The sequence below is a fragment of the Eubalaena glacialis genome, chromosome 8 (genome assembly GCF_028564815.1).
Source record: "Eubalaena glacialis isolate mEubGla1 chromosome 8, mEubGla1.1.hap2.+ XY, whole genome shotgun sequence".
In the NCBI taxonomy this organism is placed as follows: domain Eukaryota; kingdom Metazoa; phylum Chordata; class Mammalia; order Artiodactyla; family Balaenidae; genus Eubalaena; species Eubalaena glacialis.
Genome location: NC_083723.1, coordinates 21,761,782 through 21,784,362, shown reverse-complemented (window position 1 = coordinate 21,784,362; position 22,581 = coordinate 21,761,782). Strand labels below are relative to the sequence as shown.

At 39.2% G+C, this 22,581-nt stretch overlaps 1 long non-coding RNA gene across 4 annotated transcripts in view; it reads left to right on the top strand.

The window, feature by feature from the left end:
- Positions 1 to 22,581, top strand: part of LOC133096768 (uncharacterized) — an 88,143-nt gene that overhangs the window by 16,597 nt on the left and 48,965 nt on the right. For all 4 annotated transcript variants that reach the window (XR_009701822.1, XR_009701823.1, XR_009701821.1 and 1 more), the window contains exon 2: positions 13,839 to 13,956. This is a non-coding gene — a long non-coding RNA (uncharacterized LOC133096768). The remainder of the gene's footprint in view (positions 1 to 13,838; positions 13,957 to 22,581) is intronic.

Sequence of the window (22,581 nt, the reverse complement as noted above, 5' to 3'; positions counted from 1 at the left end):
CTGACAGCCCATAAATCACAATTTAGAAACTTACCTACCTTTTTCTGAAGTGTACATATAAAAGGATATAAATAACAGGCTTTTTAGATAATTGGTCATCAGTGATTCTTTTCAATAAAAATATAATCAGAGTCTTTATTCTTTTAGCAAATGTTTATTGAGCCCTTACCATGTGCTAACAGTCATTATGCTAAGTTTTAAGTATAAAGTGGCAGACTAAATGAACATGATCCCGGCCTTAGCGAATAGATGTATTACACAAAAAACTCTTTATATATATGTATACACACACACACACACACACACACACACACACACACACATACATACTCCCTGGTATGAGTTATGAAGGAAATAAATGGAGTTCCACAGCAGGAGTAGAAGAAACTACTTTAAACTACTTTTTTTTTTTTTTTTTTGGGCCGCTCCACGTGGCTTGCCGGGATCTTAGTTCCCCAAGCTGGGATTGAACCCGGGGCCACCACAGTGACAGCGCCGAGTCCTAATCACTGGACCTCCAGGGAAGCCCCAGAATAAGCTACTTTAAATAGAATAGTCAGAAAAGGAACGGGAAGTGTAAAGAAAAGCATTCTAGGCAGAGAATAGCCTGTGCAAAGACCCTGAGGGAGGAGGAAGGTAGGCTTGTTCAAGGAACAAGAAGAAAGTTAAGTTCCACGAGGAAAAGATTTTTCTCTTTTGTCTAGAACAATATTTTAAATAATAGACACTACAGAAATATTTGTGTATGACTGAAGGAATATCTGTATACCTAGGATGTAGTTGAGTACAAGCTGAAGTTGGAAAAGTAGGCAAGATCTAGAAGACAACAAGCCCTGTTAAAAAAAACTGGGGGATCTAATTTACATTTTATAAAGATCACTCACAACTGTGTGAGGTATTGTTTGGTGGGGAGCAAAAATGGAAGAAGGGAAACCCAGGTTCGTGAGTGCAGTAGAGGTGGAGACAAGTAGATCAAAGAAATCACTAAATGACTGTATGTTAGAGCCAAGATCAGTGGGTTTAACTTCCTGCGCATTTCACCTCTTCAGCATCTTAGCAAAGTGAATGTATCTGATTTATCTTTGTATCCCTAGAACTACCACTGCCCCTCAACCCTCAGACCAAGCCCCAAAAGAAATTAACCTTTGGCAAAGAATTTAATCGAGCCCTTGAAGAAAATAATTTCAAAGTTTCTCCTGGGTCTTTGTATTATTGAGGGAGTGACCATCCTAAATGAAGTCACAAGGAAAATCAGAAATGTGGGTTATTCTGCAAGATTACAGACTTGGTTTTGTAAAAAAGTCAATGCCATGGAGGAAAAAAGGCAGAGAAACGTTCTGGTTATCTACTACTGTATAGCAACTTATGCCCAGTGAGTATCCCTTTTGAAGAGATTTTACCACACATACAGAAGCAAAAGCAAGGGAAAACCATTTTTTAAATGTTGTTATGCTCAATAAACCCATGCAACTTAAACTAATGGTGATTTTTATAGAAGGCTTGCCCCTCTCACACCTCCTCTGGCACTATTGTAAGGGGATAGCTTGTTTTGTGGGGCCTCTACCCACAGTTCTAGGGAGTGACCAGCAGAGTTGTCTTGGTACTAGCAGAGAAGTCTTTGGGAAGTTAAGGAGTGATTGCTTGGTGGAGAACTCAGAGGAACATTAAGACAAAACTCTCTTTTTCCCAACATATACTAAAAATAACCTTGAGTGGAGCTGCAAAGCTAAAGGTTGTTTTATAACACTGATCAGCACATAGGTTCTCAGTGAATGGGGATTTGCTACCTCTCAGAGTAGTCTGTTCTACTTTTGAATTGCCCTAGTTGTTAGGAAGTTATTTCTTTCATTGAGCCAAACATTCTTCCCCTCTTATTCCCACCCATTGTATGTGGTTTTACTCTCTAAAACCTTAGCAAGTAAGGCTGATCTCTACTCTTGGAATTTTAAGATTTAATTTAATTTAATTTGGAATGGCTGCCTGGACCACTTTCAATCTTTTAATCTGTAAGAGAAAGTGAAGCTGTAGCAAGAGTTAAATTTAGTTAATGCAGTAGACAAAGTTCCCCATGTGAAGGCAAGTTTTGTCTTAAGATTTGCCAGTCTCTACAGCCTTTTTAATGAGGCAACTCAGTCTGCTCCTGTATAACTGCCAATTTATTCTCCTGGATCTTAAAGGAATCCCAGCTCCAGGTGGGCAGGCCTCTGCTGGAATAATAATAATAACCAAAATAATTAAAAGCCAGATCACTGCCCTATTCCCTTCCCTCTCCCCCTTTCCTAAGCCATCTACATAACTGGTAGAATAGTGTCAAGATCCTCCTTTTGAGTTCTAGGGTCCTCATCCTCTCACTGCCTTGCTCTTGGTATGACCTGGTGCTTCCCATTGCTGAGATACTGCCAGGTTCTGCAGAAAGGAGTGGCTGTCCCCTCGGCCACGCTCTCTGCATTTCTCTACTGCGCTGTTCCCTGCCCTCTTTCTTCATTAGCTGTTCCTCCACCAGATTTCCTTCTTCCAGAAGTGTAATCTCTCAGCCAGGTATAGCCTCTACCATTCTCTTCATTTTGTGGTTTTACAAATGCTTCATTATCATTGTATTGGGGCCTCTTGGGGAAGAAGAGATACATATGCATTGTCAGTCAGCCAACTTGAACCAGAATTGTAGTTAAAATCATATTTTAATATAACAATCACACTCCAGTGATTTTTTAAACAATTCAGTGATTTTTAGCATATTCACAATGTTGTGCAACCATCACCACGGTCTAACTGCAGAACATTTTCATCACCCCAGAGAAGCCACATACCATTAGCAGTCACCCCCTATTTCCTCTACTCTCCTGCCAGCCCTAGTCAATCACTAATCTACCTTCTGTGTAGAGATTTGTCATTAGTGCTGTTTGTAGAGGGGACAGGTGCAGATGGGGAGAAAGGTGAGCTCTGGTCTGGAGGGGAGCTTCTACTTCTGATCTCTGCTTATCTGCCATCCCAGAATTTGAAGTGAAAACTCCTTGCTTCTTTGAAGATTAATTTCATTCCAAAGATTCCATCTGATCGCCTAAGGTATTTACATACAGTATCTGTAAACATAGATACATAGATACATAGACAGATACCTAAATTTAATCTTATTTCATAACTTTAGTCTTATTTCTTGGGAATGAGTAACCCTAGTACACACACATGCACACACTCCCACCTTGTGCTGAGTTATATTTGAAAGCCTTCTTGTCTAAACTGACGATGAAGGACACCATGCCTCAAACACTTTCCTCTAATTCCCTAATTCCTAGGTTTTTCAGATCAGGCTGCCATACGTGTATCTTGTTGATTTTAAGTAAGATATCCGAAATACTAGGTGACAGTGAAGGGTGGGAGACAGTAGAATGAACCATGGGGAATGACTTAGGGGAAACACCCTCTCTGCCTTGTGTACAACCAGAACTGAACATGGGGAGATAAGGAGGGGAGCAGGTCAGTGTGGGAAGGCTCTTTAGTGGGTACTTTTTCTAGCCAGGGCATCTGGGCCTCCCCAGCACCCCCAGCCCTCAGGAGTGGTTCTTTGTGATGTATCAGCCCCCCATAGCCACGATTGGCTGTCGGGAGTGCCCTGATGACCAAACAAAGCAGAACAGGTATGACTCATCATTGCCCTGGGGAGAGGTATATATACAGAGGGCAGGCCTGGCAGACAGGTAGACAACTGAGTGGCTTCAACATGGCAAAAGTGACCAAGAAATCATGGAAGCCACAAACTACAAGCATCAAGCGGGGGAAGAAGAGGAAGACCCCCTCTCAGCCTGGATCAGGAGGCAAGGTCAGATGACCCTACCCAAGCTCCTCTTCTTCTTTCCCTTTGATGCCCTCTATCCCCCAACCCACCCCAGATAATCCTGCCCCTGCCTGGCACAAACCTCCTCCTTAGCTACCCCCTTTCTACCCAGTCCACTTTTCTTCTCCCAACCAGCGACCTCTGGGCTCACCTTGTTGCCTTAACAGGTGGTGAAGATATATAAGAAGGTAAAAAGACCACTTCACGTGTGTTCAAGAAAAAAATACTCTTCTAAAGTTTTAACTACTTCAAGAAGGCAGAAGAGAGCGAGAGGGGCCAAAAAGCTTCAGCCAATCCCATAGACTGAGCCAAAAGCAGCCAGGCCAGGCCCAGCGGCCCCTGTAGAACGACACCACTCTGAGATAAGACCCAAGCAAACATCACCTGCAGAGCAAACTTGAGAAACCTCAGACAATCTGCTGTATCTAGAGTCCTGGCTGCAGAGAAATGGCCAACTGCGTGGAGACTGGCTCAGACGCTAACGTGGAACATGGAACGCACATGGTGGTTATTAAAGTCAGCAAGATGTGAGAAGCCCCTCGAAAAAATAAAATTAGACACTGTGCGCAGAAATGAATCGTGTTGCACTGGCGTTGTCTGATATTGTTTCTCAAAGTAAGAGAGTGAGATGACAGAGAAGGTTAGCATCTTTGATCCCCCCATATCCACCTGAGGAGAAAATGTACACGCATCTCACCAAGGGTGGAAAATATCCTTTCCACCAGGTTCCTCAGCTCTGGCAGACCAATTTCACCATTTCTGTGCTTGGTAGTCAGCACTCATTTTAAGTGTGAGTGAAGTCAGCAGAGCACAGCAGTGCCAAGTACACGCTAATAGATTTAAAGGCAACGGAGAAGGGAAAGGGGGAGAAAGAACAAGGAGAAAGCTCTGACTTTCTCAATCATAACGCAGAGCTGAGCTGCGCTGGTCACTTGGGATAATTCAGTTGTGAGTTGAAGGCCCCTGAGCCTCATGACTCCCTCATCCTTTGTTGACCTTGTGGTGAGTTTTGTAACAAAGGAAAGGGCAGCACCAGGCCCAGCCACCAGGAGAGGATAATCACGAGGCCACACTGAGCAGAGACCTTACCAGATACTCGTTGCTGGTCTGATTATGCCCGGCTTCCCCAGTCTCACCCTCCCCATCAATCATTCTTCCCCTTTAAAGCCCAGAATGGAGCGCTCACTCAGAGTCCCCCACAGAGGCAGAAATGGTTGGGAGTCCAATATTTATAGGTTAGAACAGTGATCCTCAAAAATTTGTTTTGTGTCTCTCCAAGAATTTGAAAAACTATGCACCTCCTTATGCAGTTTTAAGTTGACGTTCAAAATTTTTATCATGAGTTTAAATATTTACTAAGGACATAATTTCCAATTTATTGTAAATACTGCTATTAAAAGTAAAACTATTACATCAGTCTTTTTTTTTCTTTTTTTTTGGGGGGGGGGAATTCCTTTATTTTTATTATCACTTTTTATTTATTTATTTTATTTTTGGCTGTGTTGGGTCTTCGTTTCTGTGTGAGGGCTTTCTCTAGTTGCGGGAAGCGGCGGCCACTCTTCATCGCGGTGCGCGGGCCTCTCACTATCGCGGCCTCTCTTGTTGTGGAGCACAGGCTCCAGATGCGCAGGCTCAGTAGTTGTGGCTCACGGGCCTAGTTGCTCTGCGGCATGTGGGATTTTCCCAGACCAGGACTCAAACCCGTGTCACCTGCATTGGCAGGCAGATTCTCAACCACTGCGCCACCAGGGAAGCCCTTTTTTTTCTTTTTTTAATTTATAGTCTGATGTATATTTTTATCTGGATAAATTCCACCCCATTTGCTATGGAATTAGACTAGAGGGGTGCCACCAGACAGGGTTATTATTTGGCGTGTATTTTTCTCTCAAAGCTTTGAATCTTTGAACATGCACATGGTTGAGACTCAGTTCTTTGCCATGCCATATAAATGAGATGATTTTTTTTCTGTACATTTTTAAAGGCTGCTATTATGTGATATTGGCCTGAACCGTAAGTGCCTATCTGACTGCTGTGTGCTCTGTGCCCATGGAACATGTTAGCTGCAGGCTGCACACCAGCAGTGGAGCCAGTGAACTGATTGTAGGCGGTTGTTTAGGAGTAGTCACATAAAAACCAGATGTCCAGTGTTGTACAGCATCTTTTGTGAACAGGAATGTCCTGACCATATTTTGCTAGTGAAAAATATAACACAGGTATATTTCTATAGATTTGCTGAAATTTAGAATGCTTACAGCATAACACCGAAAACAGTCCCCTGTATTACCTTTTGGCTTTTTCTATGTCTTTTTATTAAATTTAAAACACGTTTCTTTGTCCCTGGGAAGATGGATCCACAGAAGATGATAGCATTAGTTGTCTCTGGAAACGGGAACTGAGTGGCCTGGACAGGCATGAGAGGGAAACTTCTATTGTATGTCCTCTTGTATCTATTGAATATTAAGCCATGTGAATGCATTGCATGTTCATATTTAAAATCTAAAAAATAAGATTTAACTATGTGATAACTTAAAAAAAGACTTTGCTTGCCTGAATTGTGGTAAGATGTATTTATTTTGGTTTTCAATCATTAAAACATTTGTCTAGTTCTTGAAGATTTATCTAATTTATCCAACAAGCATACATAGTAATAACATAATGGCAACAAGAAAATTACTGTCAAGAAGACATCAAAACAGTATAATGAAGCCAGATTAGGAAAAAGGGGCCCAAATAAGAAATTAAGACTCAGTACCCCAACTTTTATTTTTTTAAACTGGGAAGGAAGTCCCTGGCGGTCCAGTGGTTAGGACTCTGTGCTCTCACTGCCAAGGGCCTGGGTTCGATCCCTGGTCTGGGAACTAAGATCCCATGAGCTTTGCGGTGCAGCCAAAAAAAATAAGATTATATAAAATAATTAATTAAATAAAAAACTGAGAGATTAGTACAGTGAACATCCGTATTAACACTCTTCATTTCGGTTTCACCAGTTAAATATATTACAAATACCATGTTTGCATTATCACTAATCATTATTGGTCTTCCACAGGCCCAACAGACCCCAGTGCTCTCTGGGACCTTTTTGATCTTGTTAACAGCTTCGTCAGACTGTCCTATCAAGACTTTGCCCTGTGAAACTGTAGAGCATATTATTCTCCTGTCACCAGAGCTGCTGGTCTGGTATCCTCAAAGATACTGCAGACCTGAGGTGCTACCTACTTTCACAACTTGGATCTAGACCCATTTATGGTCTAAGAAAATCGTGAGAACTTGGCATTAACTGAACTGATAATTAACTTTTGTGAGGTGTGTTGTAGGCAGGTACTGTGGAACTGGCATAAGGGAAGGAAAGAATTAGGGCTCCTTGGAGAAGTTAAATCCCTTCATGGTAAACCAGTGACCTAGGAATAAAATGATTCTCTGAGTTCTATGAGCCACTCTAGCAAATTAATCAAACCGCGGGAGGGCGTTGTGGGAACCTCCTCTTTATAGCCAGTCGGTTAGAAGCATAGGTAACCACCTGGACCTGTGATTAGTGTCTGAAGTAGGGGGCAGCCTGGTGGGACTGAACCTTAACCTGTGGGATCTGATGCTATCTCCAGGTAAATAGTGTCAGAACTGAGTTGAATTATAGGACACCCAGCTGGTGACTGAGAATTGGTCGGTGTGGGGAGAAAACCCACACATTTTCATTGGTGTCAGAATAGTAACAAACAAACAACTAGATGCAGGATTCAGGTGCCAAACCTAAAGAGAGAACTAGGACACTTAAGTGAGACTGCTGTTAGAACATCTACATCTAAGTTAAAAACAAATTATGAGGCTAATAAAACAACTTTAAAGTAAAAGTGGTACAAACTTCCTGGTTTCATCTCTCTCCCTCTGCATTTAAGAAATAAAGAGTGTAAACTGGAGAAGAAATATTTGTCTACATGCTTTGCCCAACAAGACCTCCAAATAGCAGAAGTGGGGACTTCCCTGGTGGTCCAGTGGTTAAGAATCCACCTTCCAATGGGGATGCAGGTTCAATCCCTGGTCAGGGAACTAAGATCCCACATGCTGCAGGGCAACTAAGTCCACACGCTGCAACTACTGAGCCCTCGAGCTCTGGAGCCCACGCACCACAACTAGAGAGAAGCCCGCATGTTGCAACGAAGACCCAACACAGCCAAAAATAAATAAATAAAATAAATAATAAATAAATAAATATTTTTAAAAACAGCAGAAGTTACTTCAGAGAAGGAACTGTTTCTGTTGGACAAAGAGAAAGGATAATTAACAGGGACCATTCTGGAGAGAATCATGTATCTCATGGTGGGGATTTCTGGGGAGTCTTTAATGAGGGTTGAACCTCAAGAAGCCAGACAAGCTGCTCATGACACTGCCGCCCCCCCACCAACACAAAGGAATTACCCTCATTCAGGAACTGAGAGACTTAATCTCAGAGCTCCTCTCTGTTCTCGCAAACCTGGGTCCCAAAGAAGGCCCCCAGATAGACCATTTTTTCTTAAAAACATTCTTCATACTTGATCTGATATTTTTTACTTTTTAAATGCAATCCATCAAAATATTTTTCTATTTTCTAGGTTATTTCTATTTAAGTATAAAATTAAATTTATTTTAATAATAGTATATGCAGAATTCTAACTTACAGATACCTCCATTCATCAATTTCTTAAAAGCTTTTTAGTTTAAGGTTTTCACAATATTTAATCCATACTTCCATGGACTTTTATGTTCTTAATCCCATGATTTTTAACTTTCTGTTTAACCTAAACCTCAGACTTGGGAACCATCTCTTCACATACTTGTACTTAATTGTTCATCCTGCCCAAATGTCTTGCATTTGACTGAACATGCCGAGTTCTTCTGACATTTTTTCATAGGTCTAATTTAACAAACCTTTAATCAGTTGCTGTTCTCTGAACACTCTCCAAGTTTTTTTTTCTGTATATAGCATGGCATGTAAAATTGAATATAGTTTGATCCAACTGAAGCCTGGCCAGTGCCAAATAAATCAAAAGTAATTGCTTTTCTCCTTTTTCTCATATATGCCTTAATACAGTCCTATTAAGTATTTGTCTCATTTCAACATAGAGGAGACTCATCCAACTTGACACCAACCATAATTGTTGGATCTCACTTGGCTTTGTTTCACCTATGGCTGTCTTACCCGGTATTTCCACATGTTTGTTGCAACTCAGTAGCATATTAAAAGTTAAATGTTAAATCCATAAGAGGATTCCATGTATTTTTCCTTCAAAGATTGTTCCATGAACAATTGGTATAAATGTGGAATTTAGTGCTTGGGGTCTCAAGGACCCCAAGGCTTGAATAATTCAGAGCAGAAATAATACATTTCTGTGATGTGAACTGGAAAGGATTCAGATGGCTAGATACCAGGAGAGGTTGCTGAAACCTGCAGAAGCAGCAGGCTGCCTTTGCTTTCTCCTATCAGAGTTCAGCTGTAAGCATTATAAACCAATTTCAGCCAACTTAAGCAAAGGGGAATTTATTGGAAAGATATCAGTATTTTCAGTAGGCTGAAGAACCATGCTTAGAAACTAGCAAACACCAAGAATGCTCCAAAAAGCAAGAATCTCAGCCATGCTCTGAAGAAGAACATTAGCATCCGCATGTTGAGACTGTTGTTTGGTTCTTCCCTAGTCCTTCAGGGTTCTAAACCCTGGTGTTGCAGGAAAAATGCAGTGCAAGAGGATGGTCATGTCCCAGGTCTCAGGTGAGTCCCTGGGGTGGGCCGCCAAGTGAGGGTCCTTGGCTTCACACAGGGAAGAATTCAAGAGCAAGCCACAGTGAAGTGGAAGCAAGTTAATTTAGAGAGATACATATTCCACAGACAGAATGTGGTCTGTCTCAGAAGGGAGACTGGCCCCGAAATATGGGGTGGTTCGTTTTTATGGGCTGGGTAGTTTCATAGGCTGACAAGTGGGAGGAGTATTCCAACTATTTTGGGGAAGGGACAGGGATTTCCAGGAATTGGGCCACCACCCACTTTTTGGCCTTTTATGGTCAGCCTCAGAACTGTCCTGTTGCTGGTGGGTGTGTCATTTAGCATGCTAATATATTACAGTGAGGCTCAAGTTCTACTGGAAGTCAAATCTTCTACCATTTTGGGCCTAATTGGTTCTAACCAGTTTATGTCCTATCCTTGACAGCTATGTCATTCCTTTAAAGGTTGTGCCCTGCCCCCTGTTTCACTGGGCCCTGATCTTAGACACTGTGGGGATCCTAGAAGACTCAATCAGTGCCCTTTAGGACATTACAGTCTAGACAGGAGAGAAAGATATACAAATAACGAAATATAAAGCCAAGTATTTTGGGTCTTCTCTCGTGGTCCAGTGGTTAAGACACTGTATTCCCAATGCAGGGGGTTCCATCCTTTGTCAGGGAACTAAGATCCCACATGCTGCACGGTGCAGCCTGAAAAACAACAACAACAACAACAACAAAAAACACCAAGTGTTTAACTTGCTATAAGAAAATTATAATGTGTTAAAATCGAAGTCTGGGAAGGTCCTGGACACGGAGCTTTCACTCCCTCTACCCATAGAATCAGGGCATGTCACCCTCTGGGCATGTCACCCTCTCAGCATGTCAGTGTGTTCATCAACCAGGAAACTCCACTGAGCCTTAGCTTACAGAGTTTTTACTGGGGTTTCATTACTTAGGAACTAACATTGGCCATATGATTGAACTCCATCTCCAGCATTCCTCCCCTTTCTGGAGGTCTGGCTGACTCAAAGCCCCAGCCTGCTAAACACAGGGTTGGTCTTCCTAGTAACCAGGCCCCATCATGAGCCATGTCATTAGCATAAAATCAGATGTGATCCAAGGGACTCATGAATAACAAAGATACTCTTATCATTCAGAAAATTCAGAAAGCTTTAGAGGCCAGGTGATGGGAACTCAGAACGAAGACCAGAGAAATTGTTTATTGTACAACAGAGTAGAATGAGAAAACTAAGACATTTTTTCATAATAATGAGTTAGCCAGGGGCAAGTTAAATAGCAATGATTGTGGTATATTATTGGGTTGGCCAAAAAAGTTTGTTCAGTTTTTTGTAATATCTTATGGAAAAACCCAAATGAACTTTTTGGCCAACCCAATACTTACTTCCTAAGAAGTTATGTAATGGTCAAGTTACTTTCCGCTTGAACTTCATACTATCTCTGTACCCCTTATGCTAATAATTACATCCAGATAAATCTCACTTCTGTCTATAGAGATGGAGAACTGCATGTTCTCTCCTTCATTTAGCTGATTATTACTTTTCACAGTGAAGTAGAAATGTGTGATATTCCTCATTCTGGTACGATTTTAACATTTTTAGAACTGCTTCATTCATCCTTTAGCTCTTGCCATTCTTAAAAAAAAATTTTTTTTTTGTTATCTTTGGGTGATGATATACATTTGATATTTGTTGAATACATAATCTAAGAATCACATCCTTCGCATTTTTTCATCCTTTTTTTTTTCTTTTTTCCCCTTTCCATGGACCTGTCTATCCAACTTCAATACCAGAAATCAGTCTAGTATTAGAATTCTCTTTGGAAGTTAAGATTGATCTGTGTCAATTAGGATGCTTTCAGCTGCCAAGTGATATGAATAAGTAAACACACCAACTGGCCTAAACCATAGGATTTTTATTGGCTAACATAGGTTCTGTGGAGCTGGAAATTTGACTAGCATCTCTAAATCTCTTGGGATACAAGGACAAGGGGTAGGTATTTGAACAAAGGAGCTGTTAGGAAGGAGGAGGAGCAAAATGGACACTGGGTGGGCAGCCAGCATTTTTCATTGTACCTGAAATAACTGAACGGACAAATTGATAATAATAAAAACTACATTTATACAGTCATACAGTACTTAAATTTATACAGTACTTACTATTCTAGGTGCTTTGCATGTATTATAACAGCTCTATAAAGCAGATACCTGTATTGTTCTTCTCTGGCGGTCCAGTGGTTGGGGCTTTCACTGCGGTGTCCTGGGATCAATCCCTGGTCGGGGAACTGAGATCTTGCAAGACGCATGGCGTGGCCAAAAAAAAATTTAAAAAGCAGTTCACCCATTTCTTTCACCTCCCACTCCCCTACCTCTGGCAACCACTAATCTATTCTCTGTATCTATAAGCTTAGCTTTATATACATATTTTAGATTCCACATTTTAAAAAGATCATACAGTATTTGTCTTTTTCTGTCTGACATCTCACTATTTCACTTAGCATAATGCACTCGAGGTCCATCCATGTTGTTGCAAATGGTACAATTCCATTCTTTTCTTAGGGCTGAATAATATTCCATTGTGTGTGTGTGTGTGTGTGTATACATATATATATATATACACACACATATATATATATATATATACCACAATTTCTTTATCCATTCATCCATCAGTGGATACTCAGGTTGTTTCCATATCTTGGTTATTGTAAATAAGGCTGCAATGAATGGGGTGCCTTTATCTTTTTGAATTAGTCCATTTTCTCTGGATAAATGCCCAGAAGTAGAATTTCTGTATCATATGATAGTTTTATTCTTAATTTTTTTAGGAATCTAAATACTGTTTTCCATAGCAGTTGCACCAATTTACATTCCCATGAACAATGCAGAAGGGTTCCCTTTTCTCTACATCTTCTTTGAGTCCTTTTGATAATACCCATTCTGACATGTGTGAGGTGATATCTCATTGTGGTTTTGATTTGCATTCGCCTGATAATTAATGATGTAGAGCATCTTTTCATGTACCTGCTGACCATCCATATGTCTTTGGAAAAATGCTTGTTCATATCATCTACCCAGTTTTTAATTGGATTATTTGTTTTCTGATATATGAGTTCATTATATATTTTGGATATTAACCCCTTATCTGATATATGATTTGCAAATATATTCTCCCATTCAGTAGGTTGCCTTTTCATTTTGTTGATGGTTTCCTTTGCTGTGCAGAAGTTTTTTAGTTTGATGTAGTCCCACTTGAATTTATTTTTGCTTTTGTTGCTTTTGCTTTTGGTGTCTATTGTTCTTATTCTACAAATGATGAAATTGAGAGAGCTTAAGTGACTTGCAATGATATTGCACAAAGATGAATTACTAAGAGCTATCACAGTAATTTTATCAGCACAATCCAATTACTTGGGGGTGATGAGATGTGAAACTCAGAGTAAATTCTTGCTTGATTTTGTGGCTTGCATATAAGATCCTCCCAACAGTAGTAAATTATAACTTAATAAATAATTCAAGTAATTTATTAAGAATATGTAATGTGACAATAGCCAAAAGGTGGAAACAACCTAAATTTTTATTGATAAATGAATGGACGAACAAAATGTGGTATTTCCATAGAAGTGAGTATTATTAACCTTAAAAAGGAGTGAAGTTCTGATACATGCTACAACATGAGTAAACCTTGGAAACTTTGTGCTAAGTGAAATAAGCCAGGCACGAAAGGCAAATACTGTATGACTTCACTTACATAAGGTGCCTGGATTAGTCAAATTCATAGAGATGAAAAGTAGAATAGTGTTCACCGGGGGCTGGGGGGAAGGGGTAATGGGTAGTTATTGTTTAATAGGTACAGAGTTTCAGTTTAGGATGATGAAAAAGTGATGATGAAATCTTTACATGGATTACCTGATTTAATCTTCACAACAGCCCTATGATGTGGATACTATTATTATCTCTGTTCTGTGAATAAGGAAATCAAGGCACAGAGTGGGTTAAGTAATTTGACCAAGATAATACAGTTGGTAAATGTTAGAGCTAAGAATTAAACTTAGGCAGTTGACTTCAGAAGCTATCTTGTATTAGTTAATTTTATTACATTCCTTGAGGGAATTTGAGATGCTTTAGGGGGCTGAAAATGGGGGAATTCCTGCCCTACCAACCAATATTTTCAACTTGTTCAGTTTCATGTCCAACTCCTGAATAGGGAAAATGAATTCATAGAGTTGTTGACTATTTTATTTATTTTTTGCATTGCAGAATCTTATTTTGGAAGAGACTTTTTGGTTTTTCTAGACATTGGACTTTCATGTACAGTTAAATTTTCAAGATAATTTTGGAGACTAACATGGAGTTTTTTACTTTCATTTTTGCCAAGGTAAGTGCAAGAAAATGTAAAACTATCATTCATCACCACTACTAACAAAAAGGACATCTTAACAGCAAAATAAATAGGAAAGTCATAAAGACAGAGAAAAAGAAAATTCAATTCAATTGGGTACATTTACCCTTATGAAAGTGTCGCTCACTGCATGTTTCTTATTTATCTGAATGTACCAGTGGCTAGTGGAAACCTTGACATAGAGAAGCCACATTCTGAGAAAAAGCAAATGAATATTTGGTCTCAGTCAGCCACCTTACACCAATATCCAGTGCTTGAATTCATCACATTCTACCAAGTGGCAGGGAGCCTCTGATGTCTCACTTGGAAGAATGTGATTTCTCTTAGGTATGTTTTAATGACAGTCATCACTGGGCTGTTTGAAAGTCTTGTGGGGACCTGCAGAGCATATGTTTATTTAGTGAGAGGGTAGCACTAGCTGTAGCAGGAGATTGCTTTGGACATTTAACCTTTTATAGCTTATGGCATAAAATTTCTCTCTATACCTATGTTGAGTATAAAATACAAGGTGTTTTTCTGGTTTTTAAATCTTTCTAATTTGCCGGTCCCTTGATTCCCATTTAGGTAGGCCACCACTGTGATCTCTAACAGGAAAACGGATAGATTTGAAATTATTGTTTATGTTGCTCTCTATACAGACACAATAAAAAATAATTTGTCTCTCAGTCTCTTGAAGAGACAAAAATATATTTTAAAAAAATCTCACAGTAGCTGTTGAGATGTGTGCTAGCTTGATGAACTTGTGCTGAATATGGAAATGCTCTTCCAGGCCAAGGAAATCTCAAAGAAAATTATCACCTTAAAAAGGTAATTTTAACATTGTAGCACATTTAAATTTCCTCAGGTATCACCAGTCTGAAGGTACAAGAGGAGAGTAACATCAACAGTAATAATTCAAATTCCACTGACTCTTGCCCCCACTGATTTACAGACAAACTTCGCATTTGTTTCTGGGCAGTCCCAGGGTGTGTTTGCAAAGTGCCCGAACAGTTCTGGGAAGTTTTCCTGTGGTCCCCATCAGAAGGCAGGGCTGGGACTTCCCCGGCCGTCCCATGGTTAAGACATCGCCTTCCAGTGCAGGGGCTGCAGGTTCGATCCCTGGTCGGGGAGCTAAGATCCCACATGCCTCAGGGCCAAAAAACCAAAACAGAAAACAGAAGCAATATTGTAATAAATTCAGTAAAGACTAAAAAGTAAAAAAAACGAAAAGAAGGCAGTGCTGCTTCTGCCCAGCCATGGGCTTTGGCACAACCTGCCCCACAAGTCAGCTGAGCCTCAGCGGCGGGTGCACGGTAGGCTGGTGCTGAGGTTCCTGCTGCACATGTGGAAAACATGGTCCCTTCTGTGTAATTGCAGCTCCAGCTCTAGGTAACCAACCCATGCTCTTATTTTTATGTTAAGACTTATTTTTATTTTAGAAAAACTTCTTTCATTAGTAATGGCATGAAATATGTGAAGATTATGTTTGGAATCAAGCACTTGAATTCACTCCTTCCTTCAGTGAATATGTATTGAACACTAGTATGTGCCAGGCAGTGTTCTACGTGCTGGGGATAAATGATAAAACACGCTAAGCCCCTGCCCTCATGGAGAGTAACAATACCAAATTAACATTGAGTTCATGAAGCCAGCTCATTTCTGCAAATATAACATCTTGATTTCCATCAAGTTTTCTGAGATTCTGATCTAAAGAATTGCTACCTTCAATAGCACAAATCATTTGAGGGGGAGAGGGGCCAGTTATGTATTTTCTCTTTTATAATTAAAGTAACTGTAGAAAGAGGAGGAGAGTTCTGAGGGTAAAGGCAGAGAGTGTTGCAATCTTGCTAGATTTCAGATTGAGTCTCTCACTCTGATTGATGCCATTTACACTCCGTGCAACTCCTTCCCTAGATCTTCGCCAGGACTTGACAATTCAGGACACTATAGACTAGTTTACTTTCTAATGCATTTTATGTCATTTGGAAGCCCTTCAGTGGCCAAATACTATATCTGGGGAAAAAAATCCTTTTGTTATGCCGAAGTATTTAGGCCTGAAGTGTACTCATGTTGCAGCTTACTTTGAAATGTATCAAAAAATAAGATGGATTAATGTGTGATAGAGGGATGCATAGATGGTTAGGTATGTAATAAAGCAAATATAACAGTGTTAACTGTAGAGTCCAGGTGACAGGTATACGTATAATTAGGTTACTGGATAGGTCATGGTATAATTTTTTCAACTTCTCTGTGTTTGAACATTTATGTAGTAAAATATTGAATAAAAATCTCTTTACTAGACTCTGAAGATTTATACTTTTTAGTTCACATTATGGAATTAAAATTTTGTGAAGACAATATATAAATTACCTTTCAATAAAATTGTCTTCATTAATGGACATGGGTTAATTTTCTTAACATGGATTAATTTTTAAATGTTTTTTAAAAACACTGGGGGAAGGGGGAATTGGAGGAAGGTGGTCAAAAGGTACAAACTTTCAGTTATAAGATAACTAAGTACTAGGGATGTGCTGTACAACATGATGACTATAGCTGACACTGCTGTATGACATACAGGAAAGTTGTTAGGAGAGTCTCATCTAAGAGCTCTCCTAAGAGCTCTCATCTCAAGGAGAAAATTTTTTTCTTTTTATTGAATCTATGAGATGATAGATGTCACTTGAACCTATTGTGGTGATCGTTTCACAATATATGTAAATCAAGCCATCATGCTGTATGCCTTAAACTGGTACAGCAATGTATGTCAATTATTTCTCAATAAAATTGGGGGGGAAAAGCACTTCCGTGTTTCTTTTTAGAAAGTTTACACAATGGGAATGTGAAATTGCTATATGATTTTTTTGTTTTAAAAAGGTATATCTTCCTAGAATATCTATTTTACATACTCAGGCAATTATTAACAAGTTTAACTATTAATAAATTCACTTTTTAAAATAAAATCAGAGAGGCAACTGTTTGACAACTGCTGAAAATACTTTTTCTTAGAGGAGCTGTATTGGTCAGGGTTCAAAGCAGAGAACAAAATCCACTCTTCAGTAATTTAAGCCAAAAGGGATTTATTACATGGTCTATTACAAATGGTTGGCAGGGTTGAAAAAACAGCCTGCGGGCTAAGCTTCAGGAGTGACTCACAAATCCAGGCTATAGAACCGAGCTGTCAAGGGACTGTTGTTCAGGCCATTCTCAAAGGCCACCTGTTAAATGGGGAAGCCACTGGTTCCACAGCCACATGTCCTTCACTACAATACACCCTGTCACGAAGATGCCTCATAACCTGCCCCTCCCCCACTTAGTTCACTATACACAAGTGCCTCTAGTGGTGGAATTTATATCACATCAATAGCTCTAGCTGCAAGGGAATTTGAGAAATGCATTTTTAGCCTTCTAGATACTAAAGCCCAAGAAGGCATGTTAAGAAGAGGGTGGCGTTAAATGAAAGACTGTTGGAGACATTTTGATGAACAAATCAGCCTGACAGCACTCACTGATCAACATTACCATTGAGTGTCTACATTAATAAACACTGTAGCCCTTCTGCTGGGTGTAATGAGTAAATGGCAGCACCTATGAAGCCTTCTTGCCCAAAACATCAAACCTGAATCTGAGAAAGCCACCAGATCCAACTATCAAGTTTACAAGAAATAGAGGGATAGAGGCACATGTTAACACCACCACAGGGATGCAGTTAGCAAAGTCCAGTGTGGGAAACTTTATAGGACAAATGACACAGTTCAACAAATAAGTGGCAAGGGGAAAAAAAGGGAGGGGAACCTAAAATTAAGAAATTTAAGAGGTGTATCAAGTAAATGCAATGTGTGAATCTTGTATGGATCTTGATTCAAACAAAACAATTGTCAAAAACATTTTATGAGACTCTCAGGGAAATTTGAACATGTATAATACGTGGAAAATTGATCATATTAAAGAATTGTTAATTTTTTTAGATGCGATAATGGTATTGTGGTTATGTCAACAATAGTTTCAGTCACTTCGACAGTAAGCTTTTTGCTTTTCAGTTGGTTATATATTGTTTCTTTCATAATTTATGGCTTCGTGTTTTATTTATTTATTTATTTATTTATTTATTTATTTATTTATTTATTTGCTGTATTGGGTCTTCGTTGCTGCATGGGGGCTTTCTCTAGTTGCAGCGAGCAGGGGCTACTCTTCGTTGCGGTGCGCGGGCTTCTCATTGTGGTGGCTTCTCTTTGTTGCGGAGCACGGGCTCTAGGCGCGCGGGCTCAGCAGTTGTGGCGCACGGACTTAGTTGCTCCGCGGCATGTGGGATCTTACCGAACCAGGGCTCGAACCCATGTCTCTGCATTGGCAGGCGGATTCTTAACCACTGTGCCACCAGGGAAGTCCGTGTGTTTTATACTAAAGAGAAAGTTTATTGTGCTAGGCATTTTATGTATGTTAAATAATTTAATCCTTGTAACAATCCTTTGGTAAAAGGAAATTATGGTGTTCATTAAGGGAAACACCTATTACAGCCTTTCTGGAAGTGGATAAAAACAAATATCTATTTTAAAGTACACTTAGTATGTTTAGGAAGGAACAAGGAGGCAGAGAGTCTTTCAGGGAAGGAACACCATTAGGCATCTCAGCTAATTAATGGGTAAGGCAAATTATCAGATATCTCCTTTCAAGAAAACAGATTTGTTAGATTCCATAAAGTAAACATTAGATTGAATGTTCAAAATATTTTCAAATTTTTCCCTTGTCCCTAAAACTATGAGAGAGCGTGAAACTACTCTCATTTTAAAGATGAGGAAAAACCCAAAACACACTCCCAGCAGGGTGAGCTAAAGGTGAGAAGCACATTGAGAGTCTTGATATTTTCAGACATAGCCAAGGGGATGACACCTGGCCCATCAGTGCATCTAAAACTAGTTGGGCAGAATCTTGAATTTACAGTTTTCTGTTAATGGGCTTATACCATGCATTCTGCAACTTTGTTCTTGGAGGCAAAAAGACCCTTAGATATGGCAGTGGCTTGTGCCCCTTCAAAACTCAACTCTACCCAACAAAATCTTATTCCTTATTTCTCTCACTAGGGAGAATTTAAATTTAATTTAAATTTTCTCCTGTACGGGGAGGGCAATAATAAAAAAAAAGTTTCAGAAACACTGCCTTAGGCCAAAAGATATTTTATTTAGAATACAGTGATTTTTTTTTAAACTGTCATTGATTTGCAATGTTTCAAGTATATAGCAAAGTGATTCAGTCATGTGTGTGTATATATATATGTATATTCTTTTTCAGCTTATTTTCCATTATAGGCTATTACAAGATATTGTATATAGTTCCTTGTGCTATAGTGCTATACAGTAGGTCCTTGTTGTTTATCTATTTTATATATAGTAGTGTGTATTGGTTAATCCCAAATTCCTAATTATCCCTCCCTCCACTTTGCCCTTTGGTAACAAGAAGTTTGTTTTCTATGTCTGTGAGTCTATTTTTGTTTTGTAAATAAGTTCATTTGCATCCTTATTTTAGATTCCACATATAAGTGATGTGGTATATTTGTCTTTCTCTGTCTGACTTGCTTCACTTAGAATGATTATCTCTAGGTTCATCCATGTTGCTGCAAATGACATTATTTCATTCTTTCTTCTGGCTGAGTAATATTCCATTGTAGAATACAGTGATTTTTAAATCATGTTTTCATGTTCTTAGAAATGGATATCATTACATTTTTTTTAACACCTTTATTAGAGTATAATTGCTTTACAATGGTGTCTTTTTTTCTGCTTTATAACAAAGTGAATCAGCTATACATATACATATATCCCCATATCTCCTCCCTCTTGCGTCTCCCTCCCACCCTCCCTATCCCACCCCTCTAGGTGGTCACAAAGCACAGAGCTGATCTCCCTGTGCTATGCGGCTGCTTCCCACTAGCTATCTATTTTACATTTGGTAGTGTATATATGTCCATGCCACTCTCTCACTTCGTCCCAGCTTACCCTTCCCCCTCCCCGTGTCCTCAAGTCCATTCTCTACGTCTGCGTCTTTATTCCTGTCCTGCCCCTAGGTTCTTCAGAACCACTTTCTTTCCCTTTAGATTCCATATATATGTGTTAGCATACAGTATTTGTTTTTCTCTTTCTGACTTACTTCACTCTGTATGACAGTCTCTAGGTCCATCCACCTCACTACGAATAACTCAATTTCATTTCTTTTCGTAGCTGAGTAATATTCCATTGTATATATGTGCCACATCTTCCTTATCCATTCATCTGTCGATGGACACTTAGGTTGCTTCCATGTCCTGGCTATTGTAAATACAGCTGCAGTGAACATTGTGGTACATGACTCTTTCTGAATTATGGTTTTCTCAGGGTATATGCCCACTAGTGGGATTGCTGGGTCATATGGTAGTTCTATTTTTAGTTTTTTAAGGAGCCTCCATACTGTTCTCCATAGTGGCTGTATCAATTTACATTCCCACCAACAGTGCAAGAGGGTTCCCTTTTCTCCACATCCTCTCCAGCATGTATTGTTTGTAGATTTTTTGATGATGGCCATTCTGACCGGTGTGAGATGATACCTCATTGTAGTTTTGATTTGCATTTCTCTAATGATTAGTGATGTCGAGCATTCTGTCATGTGTTTGTTGGCAATCTGTATATCTTCTTTGGAGAAATGTCTATTTAGGTCTTCTGCCCATTTTTGGATACGGTTGTTTGTTTTATTGCTATTGAGCTGCATGAGCTGCTTGTAAATTTTGGAGATTAATCCTTTGTCAGTTGCTTCATTTGCAAATATTTTCTCCCATTCCAAGGGTTGTCTTTTCGTCTTGTTTATGGTTTCCTTTGCTGTGCAAAAGCTTTTAAGTTTCATTAGGTCCCATTTGTTTATTTTTGTTTTTATTTCCATTTCTCCAGGAGGTGGGTCAAAAAGGATCTTGCTATGATGTATGTCATAGAGTGTTCTGCCTGTGTTTTCCTCTAAGAGTTTTATAGTGTCTGGCCTTACGTTTAGGTCTTTAATCCATTTTGAGTTTATTTTTGTATATGGTGTTAGGAAGTGTTCTAATTTCATTCTTTTACATGTAGCTGTCCAGTTTTCCCAGCACCACTTATTGAAGAGGCTGTCTTTTCTCCATGTATATTCTTGCCTCCTTTATCAAAAATAAGGTGACCATATGTGCATGGGTTTATCTCTGGGCTTTCTATCCTGTTCCATTCATCTATATTTCTCTTTTTGTGCCAGTACCATACTGTCTTCATTACTGTAGCTTTTGTAGTATAGTCTGAAATCTGGGAGCCTGATTCCTCCAGCTCCGTTTTTTTTTCTCAAGATTGCCTTGGCTATTCGGGGTCTTTTGTGTTTCCAAACAAATTGTGAAATTTTTTGTTCTAGTTCTGTGAAAAATGCCATTGGTAGTTTGATAGGGATTGCACTGAATCTGTAGATTGCTTTGGGTAGTATAGTCATTTTCACAATGTTGATTCTTCCATCCAAGAACATGGTATATCTCTCCATCTGTTTGTATCATCTTTAATTTCTTTCATCATTGTCTTATAGTTTTCTGCATACAGGTCTTTTGTCTCCTTAGGTAGGTTTATTCCTAGGTATTTTATTCTTTTTGTTGCAATGGTAAATTGGGGTGTTTCCTTAATTTCTCTTTCAGATTTTTCATCATTACTGTATAGGAATGCAAGAGATTTCTGTGCATTAATTTTGTATCCTGCTACTTTACCAAATTCATTGATTAGCTCTAGTAGTTTTCTGGTAGCATCGTTAGGATTCTCTATGTATAGTATCATGTCATCTGCAAACAGTGACAGCTTTACTTCTTCTTTTCCAATTTGGATTCCTTTTATTTCTTTTTCTTCTCTGATTGCTGTGGCTAAAACTTCCAAAACAATGTTGAATAGTAGTGGTGAGAGTGGACAACATTGTCTTGTTCCTGATCTTGGTGGAAATAGTTTCAGTTTTTCACCATTGAGAATGATGTTGGCTGTGGGTTTGTCATATATGGCCTTTATTATGTTGAGGTAAGTTCCCTCTATGCCTACTTTCTGGAAGGTTTTTATCATAAATGGGTGTTGAGTTTTGTCAAAAGCTTTTTCAGCGTCTATTGAGATGATCATATGGTTTTTCTCCTTCAATTTGTTAATATGGTTTATCACATTGATTGATTTGCGTATATTGAAGAATCCTTGCATTCCTGGGATAAACCCCACTTGATCATGGTGTACGATCCTTTTAATGTGCTGTTGGATTATGTTTGCTAGTATTTGGTTGAGGATTTTTGCATCTGTGTTCATCAGTGATATTGGCCTGTAGTTTTCTTTCTTTGTGACACCTTTGTCTGGTTTTGGCATCAGGGTGATGGTGGCCTCATAGAATGAGTTTGGGAGTGTTCCTCCCTCTGCTATATTTTGGAAGAGTTTGAGAAGGATAGATGTTAGCTCTACTCTAAATGTTTGATAGAATTCAACTGTGAAGCCATCTGGTCCTGGGCTTTTATTTGTTGGAAGATTTTTAATCACAGTCTCAATTTCAGTGCTTTTGATTGGTCTGTGTATATTTTCTATTTCTTCCTGGTTCAGTCTCGGAAGGTTGTGCTTTTCTAAGAATTTGTCCATT